Here is a 14,404-nt window from a genome sequence, read left to right as displayed (position 1 = left end):
TTCAAATGTTTCGGATGGATATTACTAGCCTGCTGAAGCCCCTGTAATGCATACTTTCCCGCGAGGGTGAACGTCGTCTGCCGTATATTACAAACTACATGTTAGGTGTTGTACGTATATGGTGTGTAATTAAAACGAATGTTCAGGACAGCACAAACACACAAACAGAGAATCAATGGAATTAGCAGTTCATAATTAAACGGCCACGAACCGGCCGGAAATCGAATCAAATGGAAAGTTTCATCTCGGAAATCACCCATTTCTTGGACAGGTTTCCGACACGGTCACTTTAGTGATAGTGCCACTAGGTATCTCCAAGCTAGATAAGGCAACGTTTTGAAAATGCACCCTATATTATGTACCCGGAGAAACTGTCGGATAGCTCTCTAAGTGAAACAACGAGCAAGTTGACTGTACGTTAGAGGTAAAGTAACTACATGGTTGCATTCCGGAGATATAGGGCCCGAACCACATCGTCGGCAGTCTAGGAGATGACTTTGTGTAGTGATTTTCACATAAGATATATGCTAATGCTCTATCTCCCTAATCCTCGCCCTTTTTTCATCGCAAGCAAAACACAAACCCTTGGTACATGCAGCCTATTAACGGCTTAACCTGCCAAGGCAACTTCTGTCCACACATATGATCTTCAGATAATGGAGTACTACGTGGGCAGCGTGCGACATCCTCAGTAGTACTATTTGGCTTTCGTGGCCGGCTTCTACAGTGTCATAGAAAACCTCTTTTTAGTATGGCGTTAAAACACTAGGAAAAAGTATTGGTGAAATACTAGTGAAGTACAAGAAAAAAGTAATTCTGTTGCTTCACAGTTATTTCAGAAATATGTTACTTAATTACTGTTACAAATCACTTCTTCAAAAGTAAACAGTAAAATTACAATTACGATTACTTCAGAGAAAGCCAGTATTTTCTTTAAGACTGGAATTATACCAGTTTTTGCAAGGAAAATAAATTCACTTTATATTCTTTTTTTTTTGTATAAAGATATCAAGGGGCTATCACATTAGATGAAACTAAACACGACACCTCGAAACTTTCGAAGTGATCTTCTCCCATAAATTGTACTTTGATTAGTGAATTTTAGCGTTTGAAGTAATTTTCCAGTTACTTTACAAATAAAATAATTGATTCTTAAAATTATCATCGCTAATCCTCTTTGGGGGAAAGTAGCACTTACTCAAAAGACCCCCTGCAGGGACCCTTGGAGGTTTACCTGTGGTTACTCTTAAGAACATCATTAGAATAAGAATTAACCATGTGACCTTGCCGCGGTGGGGAGGCTTGCGCGTCCCTATGAAGCAGATAGCCGAGCCGCAGGTGCAACCGTACCGGATGGGTATCTGTCGAGAGACCTGACTAACGAATGGTTCATCGAAAGGGGGGTAGCAGCCTTTCAGAAGTTACAAGTGTGGTAATCTAGATAGTTAACTGGTATAGCCTTGAAATAATACTCAACATGGCTTAGCTAAGTGAAAACAACTGGAAACTACAGCTGTAACTAACTCCCGAGGACATGCAGCTCTCTCTTTATGAATGGTGTACTGATGAAGCTTTCCTCCCGGGTAAAATATTCCGGAGGTAAAAAAGTCCTCCATTCGGACCTCCGGGTGGGGACTACACGAGAGGAGGCGATCAATAGGAAGATGGATACTAACATTTTGCGAGTCGGAGCGTGGAATGTTAAAAGTTTGACTCGCTGTGGTAGGTCATAGAATATGAAACGAGAGATGGATAGGCTAAAGTTAGGTGTAGTTGGTATAAGTGAAGTACGTTGGCAGGAAGAGCAGGATTTTTGGTCAGGCGACTACCGAGTTATCAACACAAATTCAAACAGGGGAAATGTAGGAGTCGGTTTAATAATAAGAAAATAGGGCAGCAGGTAAGCTACAATGACCAGCATAGTGAAAGGATTATTGTTGTCAAGATAGACACCATACCAATGCCCACCACAATACCGCAGGTCTATATGCCTACTAGTTCAGCAGATGATGAGGAAATCAAAAGAATATATGAAGAGATAGAAGATTTAATACAGTATGTAAAAGGTGACGAGAATATAACTGTGATGGGAGACTGGAATGCAGTGGTCGGCCAAGGAAGAGAAGGTAATGCAGTAGGAGAATTCGGATTGGGACAAAGGAACGAAAGAGGAAGTCGGCTGGTGACTTCTGCACAAATCACAATTTAGGCCTTGCTAATAATTAGTTCAAACACCACAAACAACGGCTGTACACATGGACGAGACCTGGAGACACTAGAAGGTATCAAATAGACTTCATTATGATTAGGCAGAGATTCAGAAACCAGGTGTTGGATTCCAAAACTTTCCCAGGAGCAGACGTGGACTCTGATCACAACTTGTTGGTCATGAAATGACATCTGAAGTTGAAGAAATTAAAGAAGGGAAGGAATCCAGTGAGATGGGATCTAGACAAGTTGAAAGAAAAGAGTGTGAAGGATTGTTTCAAGGAAAATGTTGCGCAAGGACTAAATGGACAGGCTCAAGGAAACACAGTAGAAGAAGAATGGACAGTCATAAAGAATGAGGTCAGTAGGGTTGCTGAACGGATGGTGGGAAGAAAGGAAAGATCAACTAAGAATCAATGGATAACTCAAGAGATACTATACCTGATCGATGAACGACGAAAATACAAGAATTCAAAAAATGAAGAAGGTAGACAAGAATACAGGCGACTAAAGAATGAAGTGGTTAGGAAGTGCTGGGTAACTAAGGAAAAATGGCTGAAGGAGAAGTGCAAGGATGTTGAAAGTAGCATGGTCTTTGGAAATGTAGATGCTGCATACAGGAAAATCAAGGAAACTTTGAAGAAAAGAGAACTAGGTGTATGAATATTAAGACCTCAGATGGAAAACCACTTCTAGGGAAGAAAGACAAGGCAGAAAGATGGCATGAACATATCCAACAGTTGTATCAAGGTAAGGACGTAGATGGTATGATTCTGGAACAAGAAGAGGCTGTTGATGCTTATGAAATTTGTGACCCAATTTTGAGGTTAGAATTCAACAGAGCTTTGAGAGACCTACACTATATAGGTACAATGTACCTGGAATTGATGACATTCCCTGCTTTATGAGAAACCTGCATGGCGAGGTTATTCCATTTAGTGTGCAAAATGTATGAGACAGGAGAAGTACCATCCGATTTTCGGCAGAATATTGTTATACATATTCCCAAGAAAGCCGGTGCTGACAAGTGTGGAAACTACCGCACTATTAGTATCTCACGCCTGCAAAATTCTAACACGTGTTATTTACAAAAGAATGGAAAGACAAGTTGAGGCTGAGTTGGGAGAAGGTCAGTTTGGCTTCAGAAGACATGTAGGAACACGTGAAGCAATCCTGACTTTACGTCTTATCTTAGAGGATCGAGTTTAGAAGGACAAGCCCACATACATGGCGTTCGTAGATCTAGAAAAGGCATTTGATAATGTTGATTGCACCAAGTCATTTGAGATTCTGATGGTAATCAGGATCAGGTACCGAGAAAGAATAATTATCTACAATCTACACAAAAATAATCTGCGGTGATAAGAATCGAATGCTACGAAAAAGAAGCAGCAATACAGAAACGGTTGAGGAAAGGCTGCAGTTTGTCCCCCCCTTCTTTTCATTGTTTATATAGAACAGGCAGTAAAGGAAATCAAAGAGAAATTTGGAAAGGGAATCACAATCCAAGGGGAGGAAATCAAAACCCTGAGATTTTCCGACGGTATTGTTATTTTATCTGAGACTGCAGAAGATCTGGAGAAGTTGCTGAATGGTATGAACGGAGTCTTGGGTGAGGAGTACAGGATGGAAATAAATAAGTCCAAAACCAAAGTAATGGAGAGCAGTCGTACGAAGTCAGCTGATGCAGGAAATCGTCGTTGCCGGGACAAAACCTCCTATGTGAAATATTTTAGCTTAGAACTTTGGCCGGTAAGGTTCTGTCATCTAAGATGCAACATTGTGTGACAGTTGTCAAGGCATTCTCGCTCTTCATAATGTATGTGCTGAGGGTCAGTATATCTCCAAAAATATTATCACATAGGAGGTTTTGCCCCGGCAACGACGAAATATTCGATTAGGAAATGAAGTCTTAAAGGAAGTGGATGAATATTGTTACTTGGGTAGTAAAATAACTAAAGATGGTAGAAGTAAGGAGGACATAAAATGCAGCCTAGCAGAAGCAAGGAAGGCCTTTCTTAAGAAAATAAATTTGCTCACTTTGAATATTGATATAGGAATTATCATTTTTTAAAGATTTTCGTTCGGAGCGTGGCGTTGTATGGAAGTGAAACATGGATGATAACTAGCTCAGAAAGAAAATAGAAGCTTTTGAAATGTGGTGTTACAGAAGAATCCTGAAGCTGAGATGGATAGATAGAATCACGAATGAAGAGATACTGAATCGGATTGGTGAGAGGAGATCGCTGTGGCTAAATTTGCCGAGAAGAAGGGATAGAATGATAGGACACATCATAAGACACACAGGACTTCTGCAGTTGGTTTTTGAGGGAAGTGTACGGGGTGAGAACGGTAGGGGTAGACCAAGGTATGAATATTACAAGCAGATTAGAGCAGATGTAGGATGCAGCAGTTATGTAGACATGAAAATGTTAGCTCAGGATAGGTTGGCATGGAAGCTGCATCAAACCAGTCTATGGACTGATGACTCAAGCAAGAACGTCTTTGGAAGTACTGGAGTGGTAAGAAAGTACCTCATTTAGCACTGGTGACAATTCTGATTCTACTGTAGCAGAACTGAAAGGAAAATTTTCATCATCTTTTATTTCCCCCCATTATTTGCTCACATGCGATGCATAGCAATTACTAGAATGTGCTTTACATCGCACAGACACAATTAGGTCTTATGGCGGCGGGACGATGGGACAGGAAAGAGGGGCCGTGGCCTTAATTAACGTACAACCCCAGCATTTGCCTGGTGTGAAAACGGGAAACCACCGAAAATCTTCTTCAGGGATGCCGACAGTGGGTTTCGAACCCACTATCTCCCGGATGCAAGCTCACAGCTGCGCGCCCCTAACTGCACGGCCAACTCGCCTGGTGAATATCATACTTACAGTTTACCTACCCAGAAATAGATTTAAGATACATGAGATTTCACACTCACTCAGTGAAGTGGACATTAACAAGAAAGTCATAATAGCTATTTGCCTTTTTTTCAGATGGCATTATTTGTATCTTCCGGAATGCAAGCTGCCATCTGCGCGCACCTAAGCGCAAGGCCAATTCGCTCGGTGATGTAACGATTACTACAATGTAAGGATTACAATGTTATTTCAAGAAGCAAATTACAAGTGAGAGTTGCATTTTGTAAAAAGTAATGATTACAAGTAAAAATTACGAAGAATATAAGTGTTACAAGCACTTTTACTCAATGACTTCCCAACTCTGACTACAATATTACGAGCACAGCAGCATCTTTACGGTCTGTCCAATAAGCGTACAATCAAAATCGAAACCGTTTTGCGTTTCCAAAGCTAAGACCTCTTTGTCTCCAAATGCTGTAATGCTCAACAATGCTTCATCTGAAACCTAGGTTTTATGACAGGGAAAATCAAAGCATTCATGGCATAATAACGCTCCCCGGAGCACACATTTTAATGGAACGTGCAACGAAATCACAGGGTCACAGGAGTCTGTCGTAAGTAAACACACGCCGTGCTGAGTGGCTCAGACGGTTGAGGCGCTGGCCTTCTGACCCCAACTTGGCAGGTTCGATCCTGGCTCAGTCCGGTGATATTTGAAGGTTCTCAAATATGCCAGCCTCGTGTCGGTAGATTTACTGGCACGTAAAAGAACTCCTGCGGGACAAAATTCCGGCACCTCGGCGTCTCCGAAAACCGTAAACATTGTTAGTGGGACGTAAAGCAAGTAGCATTATTATTAAGTAAACACACTGCCCCGTCTAATCCTTGCTAATCAACATCTCTTGATCAAGTCTCCGTTCTTTGAAGGTCTGACAGTTTTTACAAAGAACACTCAGTAATTTGACCTCACCGATTTTACGAATTTAACGACACATAATGAGCAGGAACTTTTCACGTTTATGGGATAACTGAATTTAAAGTTAGTTACTGCTATTTCACATTTAATATCTGTAAGAAGTGTCTTCACTTTGCAGCCGATGCTTCAACACCTCAACTGCCGCTGCTGGCAGGGAAAAGCTGGTAGAAGAGAGAATATAGGAATATGTGTTGGACATACTTGGCAAGTACGACAAAGACACAGCTCAATCCTTATTTTCTACGTTGTTGAAATGAAAATGAAATGGCATATGGCTTTTAGTGCCGGGAGTGTCCGAGGACATGTTCGGCTCGCCACGTGCAGGTCTTTTGATTTGACACCCGTAGGCGACCTGCGTGTCGTGATCAGGATGCAATGATGATGAAGACGACACATACACACAGCCCCCGTGCCAGCGAAATTAACCAATGATGGTTAAAATTCCAGACCCTGTCGGGAATCGAACCCGGGACCCCTGTGATCAAAGGCCATCACGCTAACCATTTAGCCATGGAGCCGGACATTCTACGTTGATATTTTTCTCCGTTAATTCCTTGTGAGGTTGGGTGGTAGAAAACATCCACAGTATTCCCTGCTTGTCGCAAAAGGCTTTTAAAAGGAGATCCGGGGACTTTCGTCTTGCGAGCGTGCGTTGGTGATCACGGGTTCTCTAGCTGAATGTGGCATTATCTCAACTTGTGTCAGACCCTTCGGCTTCAAATGTCCCATCTGACTTCCCTTGGTCAACTCTTGTTCTTTTGCTACCCCGATGGTATTAGTTTTGTGAGGCCTCCGTGGCCCTTCCCTTCCCTTTGCCGACAATTTGATTCTTTGAAGTTTTGAACCTCTTAAATTTCCCTTCTGATTATTACTAACTTCCACTAGGTACAATACTGACCACCACTGATTCCTTTTAACATTTGTATTTATACATTTCTGTAATATTTTACACTTCTATGAACTATTTGTTCATTTACCATATCAACACAGTTTCATTACAAGTGTAATTCTCCAAAGAAAGAACAGGAAGAATGAAAGGAAGAAAGAAAGAAAGAAAGAAACAAACAAACAAACAAACAAACAAACAAACAAAGAAACAAAGAAACAAAGAACTTAAGGGTTTTATCAATTTTTGTGTCTGAATTATTTGCAATCATCCCGTCTCGTTAGTATCGGAGAGGTAATGTTGAAGAGTGTTCCTTTTAGGTTTCCGTGGTCTAAAGAGATCTGCCTTTTCATGCCTTTTATGACCTTTCCATTTTTACCAGATACTGTCATTGTCTAAAAAGTCAGAACTCTTCACATACTTCCCAGTGTTAGAAGAAACTAGTAATCTCGCTTTTTTCCTATTAAATAATAATAATAATAATAATAATAATAATAATAATAATAATAATAATAATAATAATAATAATAATAATAATAATTGTACCGCCGCGAATTTAAATATTGCGCCAGTTGAAACCTCTCTACAGGAGAAACTCTGAACTTTAAAATCTGCATTACATCAAAGGTTTCGCGGAAGATGTCTCTACTGTAAATTTTGAAGTGTTCTGAACTATGTCTATTTCGATCTGTATTTGTTTGCTCTGTAGCAAGAAGTGTGGATATTCTCTTCTAGATGGCACTACTTAAGAACTATAATTGTGCACCCTAGTGTGAAGTGAAGGAACTGTATTTTTGAAGAAATTTTGTATTCATAAGTTTTGTCTTTATTAAATTTTGTTCTGTGGTTTGTCGGTTGGCAACATTAATCATTTCTACCCGCTTGTTTCGAATTTAGCCAATCGCGAATTTCTCTAATTAATTTTTGACCAATAATGTATGTCTTCTCCGATATGGATATGTTGCTTTAAGCTATCCAATAAAGTTGAGGGGGGTGTGGGTACTCATTCTTGAAAGGTCTAGAGTGTTCCACGAGGGTATTTAAACTGCTGATTTTCTTGTCTCGGTGCCACTTCATCGACATCTTGCTTAGTGTGTGATTATGTAGCAGGGGGCGGGAAGCGCCCTTTTCTTCGGGCAGCAGTTCATCCACAAGGTAATGGCCGTTTAATAACTTTATTTCTTGCTAGCTCAGCAGTTTAACCCTCGGGGGAGGTTCGAAACTTTTCTCATGTAACCTATCTTTAAAATGCAATAGACACTTGGTAAAATTTCGTCTCTTTAACTATTAATTGGGATAGAGAGTGCCTAACCCTCTCGAGCTCCCACTCATATTGTTTTGAGGTGACTACGTTTTCATAACCGTTTTTCTTCTCTTCGTAATGTAATCAAGTTTTCTTATCGTGTCACCTCCTTAGTATGGGATTAGCCCTTGCGTAAGCGGCCTAGTGCCAGGTAGGTTTCAAAAGTGTATTAGGAGTGCAAGCTTCGCCTCCATTCTATTTTGTATTATGGGCCAGTAACTTAACCTGATGTTTTATTTTCCTCATGTAAAGGCCCTGTGGGTTGGGTATCAAATACCCCTGTTTCTTGGTGTGCCTTAAGGGCAGATAGAAATGAAGTTTGTTGTAGCCTTTGAGAGGCTTGTCAAATTGAGAGCGTGTCTCCTCTTTTTTTTCTTAACGTTGTAATTAGGAGCAAGTGCTCCTTGTACTTAGGGGTTTTCTGCCCTTTAGCTATTGTGGTGGTAATAATAATAATTTCGTATGGCTATTTCTAGCCGAGTGCAGCCCTTGTAAGGCAGACCCTCCGACGAGGGTGGGCGGCATCTGCCATTTGTAGGTAACTGCGTGTTATTGTGGTGGAGGATAGTGTTATGTGTGGTGTGTGAGTTGCAGGGATGTTGGGGACAGCACAAACACCCAGCCCCCGGGCCATTGGAATTAACCAATTAAGGTTAAAATCCCCGACCCGGCCGGGAATCGAACCCGGGACCCTCTGAACCGAAGGCCAGTACGCTGACCATTCAGCCAACGAGTCGGACCATTGTGGTGGTGAGCTGAGAGCTCAGAAATTAATCTTGGGGCTCGAAGCCCAAGTCTCGTAACTATTGTAATTTCTTAAATTGTTTTCCTGCTACTTGGTACCTGTTATTCTATTGTTGTTATCTGTTGGTTTTGAAAAGAAAATATAACCTTGGTTAAATTTTTAAATTAACTTTAATTTCGTAAGTTGAGACCTATTCCACCCAGCATCTTCTTTCACCTCTGCAAATCCACAAACATCGTAACAATAATAATAATAATAATAATAATAATAATAATAATAATAATAATAATAATAATAATAATAATAATAATAATAATGACCGGGCGAGTTGTCCTTGCGGTTAGGGGTTTGAGCCCCATTGTCGGCAGTCCTGAAGATGGTTTTCCGTGGTTTCCCATTTTCAAACCAGTCAAATTCTGGGACTGTACCTTAATTAAAGCCACGTCCGATTTCTTTCCATTCCTAGGCATTTCCTATCTCACCTACCTTTGTCGGTGTGACGTAAAGCAAGTTGGAAAAAACAATGATAATAATAATAGTAATACAGGTTTTTCGTCCTACTAACTACTTTTATGGTTTTTAGAAACGCGAAGACGCCAAGCTTTTGTTGCTCAGAAGTTCTCTTATGAACGAGACATCTGTCTGTCTTCGCTGGTGTATTTGCACATCCTCAAATACCACCGGACTAAACCAGGGTAAAATCAGGCAACTTTTCCTCAGAAAACCAGCATCCACCTGTATCATTTTTAGTTTATTGGATATTGAAATCGTGGCCTGTAGTATGTACTTCAGTAACATTTTAGGGGTTTTTCTGTCTGTACATTTCTTTGTTTCGTTATTTCTTGGGATATTTCTCCATTGCAGGTCAACCTAAGACCATGCAGGTGGTTTAGAGCTTTCGTGTCTATGATAGTTCTTTAGCTCATTAGTTTGTTCGTTTCTTCGTTCGTTCATTACACTAACACAGGGAAACGGCTCAGTATCTATATTTCGACCGAATATCATACTTGCTGTTTGCTTTACGTCGCACCGACACATATAGGTCTTATGGTGACGATGGGATAGGAAAGGTGTAGGAGTGGGAAGGAAGCGGCCGTGGCCTTAGTTAAGGTACAGCCCCAGCATTTGCCTGGTGTGAAAATGGGAAACCACGGAAAACCATCTTCAGGGCTGCCGACAGTGGGGTTCGAATCCACTATCTCCCGGATGCAAGCTCACAGCTGCGCGCCCCTAACTGCACGGCCAACTCGCCTGGTGAATATCATACTTACAGTTTACCTACCCAGAAATAGATTTAAGATACATGAGATTTCACACTCACTCAGTGAAATGGGCATTAACAAGAAAGTCATAATAGCTGTTTGACTTTTTTCAGATGGCATTATTTGTATATAAAATTCGTTGTAAACATTCGTTTATTTTAAACACTTTTTTTCCTAATACACGTTTTTGTTTACTTTTAAATGAACACAGCAAATTAATATGGCCTATGAGACCTACGTTCTGCAGCGAATGACTGGCTCCCTCGCAGCTCTGCCCTGCGTCTGCATTCCACAAGGTAGACTCGTAACTTCAGGTACTATATGACATTTGGGTATCCAACCATTTAACCTATTACAATACTACTCTTTTTTGCCTGCATCGTGTTTCTTATACATGTGAACTTGTGGTTGACGATATATCTGTATTCAAGTGACTTCTGCTACTACTAATCTCCGCTAGATGAAACTACTGATTAAGATAAATTTTCTGCAATTGTACAAAATAACCCATCAACGACGGGTACAAAGGCTAGTCGTTAAATAAGTCTGTTACACATTAATGCCATATCTGTCACAATACGATTCATTGCAAAGTGGAAGGGAGACTGCGAAAAGTAAGGAGTCGTTTGTCCAGCATCTGCCGTGTTGAACGTTCTGTCAACTACTATGAATCTTAAGAGATGAACTGGACTTTTAAATCTATTGGGTGAGGTGAGAAGTGAAAATGGTAGGTGATAGCATAAAATAGTCACTAAGTTCTAATAAGTTACTGTCCTGTGTACTGTTACATGGTATCTTTTGAAAAGAACGTCATGTCGCTTTGATTCGTATTCTACGTAAAACTGGAGGTCCCTTGTCAATCATCACGATATCTACAATTACGTCAAACTATACAATTATTTTAAATCAGTTGATACGAGTAGAAAGCAAAGTAGTTCGTAGTTTTACGTGACTGTTGATGTCATGACCATAGTCACAGGACCTTCAGTCTTACGACGAATCTGAAGTACTGGGACGTTACCTTTCATTATAAAAATTCGAGCCGCGGCTGCATTGGTGATGATCCGATGACTATACCAATCGGCAATCATGCCCCTCTATTGACACACACACAAATATTTCACATTGAAGAATTCTCAAAATTACAAACAACTGCTTAGCGTTTCAGTCTTATATCCTTGCCTGTTGCCATTTCTTTATGGATGCAGTATTTTTGTATCCGTCTCTTGGCACAGGCCAGAGCAAAGTGTAGCTTCCACCGAAGTCCCAGTCTCATCCATGGCTGTGACAATATGGAAGCTGCTGGGGTATGAGTGGTGCTGACTAATGACATTTGGGGCACAACTAGTGTCTGAGTGTTATGAAAAGTGTTGCTCATAGCATCAGTCGTGCTGCAGTGGCACCTTCTGGTCCAGTGAGGAAAGCAATGGCAAACTACCTCACTCCTCATCTTGCCTAGTACGCCTCATTTGGGCTCTGCCATTTGTTTTTGTGGTTTTCCTATAACTGCATAGCCTTTGGTGGTGCTATCTGAGGATCCAACCAGCCTCTTGGCTGATGACCTAACAGACAGATCCTTTTATACAGATGACGAGAGCTTAACCAATTGTTGAATTAAGCCGATCAGTCAAGCTTCTTTGGTCGATGTTTGATCCAAGACTTAACATAAGATAATGAAATAACTCATACCTTCGACAAGGACTATATCATGCAAGGTATGTGACCGATAAGTGTAATGTGTCGTGAACACCTCATGCCGATAGTGACGGTAATTTACTTGATAAATTCTGACTTCAAAACGAAGGTAGTTCAACTCTTTTCCACTTTAGGATAGTTTTAATATAAACGATGTGTGTATCCAATGCTGTTTTATATACTGATAATTTAAAGAAGTACTTCACAATTATAGTGCCCCAGCTTATGCATCAAACGTCCAGATGGAACAATAGCAACAAATTACAACAAGAACTGCAAACTCCTTGAAAACTACTTTCAGAAGTTGCTGAACTGTGAAAGTCCCAATAACCAACTTACTTTTGAGAAACTCACACGAAATTCTGACTCAGCACCCGCCGCATTGGAAGAGGTTAAACACACCCTGATCCTCCACGAAATATTACATAACATTTAGCATACTGAGAAAATCCCCAAGAATGGAAGTGTGCATTAATTCACCCAATTCATAAGAAAGGGGACAAAAAACTCACGGACAACTACAAAGGAATTTCTCTACTGTCGATCATCTACAAAATCCTCACTAAAGCCCTGTTTAATAGGTTGGAAGAACAAACTAAGCACTTAATAGGTGAATATATCAGGCAAGGTTTCGAAAAAGGAGATCGTGTGTAGAGCAAATTTTCAACCTTGAAACTCTACTTCAAATTCTAAAAATCAGTCAAACAGTAGCCACATTTCTTGACTTCAAAAAGGCATACGACTCCATAGACCGACATAGAGATTTTAGCGAGCTAGAGGAATTCCAAGTTGACAAAAAATCAAGAGAATTGACCAAGCAAATATTGGCCAAACCGACATCGAAAGTAAAATTCTTAGGATAAATTCCTGAACCATTTGAAATCAAAACAGGAGTCAGACAAGGGGATGGATTATCTTCATTACAATTTAACTTAGTCCTGTAAAAGTAATTAGGATATGGCAAAATGAAATTAAAGATAGAAATATTGGTAGATGTATCCAAAAAATTCAACTTACGTGCCTAGCATTTGCAAATCCAGTCTGTAGAAAATCTCCATGAAATAGCAGCCAAAACAGGACTCCAAATTTCTCATGAAAAGACAAAGTATATGAAAGGTACTAGATCAGGTTTCAACAATCAACCATTAATCACCAAATCTGGAAATATCGCTCAAGTATACACACTGAAGTATCTAGGTGAAATTATTGAACCAACAGGGTTAAATCAGCAAGCTAACGAAGAAAGAATTGAAAAACTTCAAAGAGCATACAAAATTACTTGGAACAGATGTAATAAAAGAAATATATCAAAAAGGGAAAAATGATGACATTATAACACAGTAGTTAAAACAGAAGCACTTTATGCTTCTGAAACTATTGTAATTGGAAGCAGATCTCGAATAAGGACAAACTAAAAACAAGAAAGAATATTCCTCAGGAAAATCTGAGGACCAAAGTGCGAAAATGGAATTTAGATGAAAAACAAATCATATGAAATCTATCAATTTACAGAAAACAATCACAGATACATTGAGGAAACGGAGATTACAATTTTATGCTTACTTATATAGAATGGATAATAAGAGGTTCAGAATTTTAAACTTAGCCTTATCAATGAAAAATCACAATAATTGGCTAAAAAGAAATCAGTGAAGACCTAAAAGGAAACTGGCATTAATGAAGAAATCATTCAAGAAAGAATAAAATTCAGAATCTTAATTCACAAACACAAATTTTCTGTAAAGCCCACCCGACTAAATACAGGATGGACTGAGTAACGTATAAAGGAATACAGCGAGAGGACGGAGAGATGTTGGGAAGAGAAGAAGAAAAATAAAAAAGTGCTAAGAAGTTGAAACACGCTCCTGAGTGGGGCGTAACTAATCAAGAAGAATAGGTCTAATAGTATTGTATTATTATTATTATTATTATTATTATTATTATTATTATTATTATTATTAATACGTACCATACTCCGAGGTGCTAGAAATGTTGTCAAACATAAGTTATTTTACGTTCCAGTAAATCTATCGACACAACACTGGTATATTTGAACGTCTTCAAATACCATGGGTCTGAGATGGGATTGAACCCACCACCTTGGGATCAGAAATCCAATATCACATTATCTGAGCTATTAAACCTAGCAAGATTTCCTTATTATTTATTGTCTAAAATTCTGGAAATTTTGAGGGGAATTTGTTTCCATTTGAAACATATTAAGCCAGTGCCTATTTTACACCGAAGTAAATATAGAATTGGTTAACTACCACATATTGTGATATTTAATGAGCCAACGTGGGGAATATAATATAATATTTCTGTTTGTAACATAAATTCTTCATGCTTACTGAATATATGATAATGATAAATAGATTTAGCCAGATATGGCCGCGTGTTCGGATCTCACAGTAGGAGAGTATAATTATAGCACATTACTTAAATTACGCAGGCGCAATGGA

Source organism: Anabrus simplex, chromosome 1 (genome assembly GCF_040414725.1).
Source record: "Anabrus simplex isolate iqAnaSimp1 chromosome 1, ASM4041472v1, whole genome shotgun sequence".
NCBI classification, from domain to species: domain Eukaryota; kingdom Metazoa; phylum Arthropoda; class Insecta; order Orthoptera; family Tettigoniidae; genus Anabrus; species Anabrus simplex.
Note: the sequence above shows the minus strand (reverse complement) of the source record.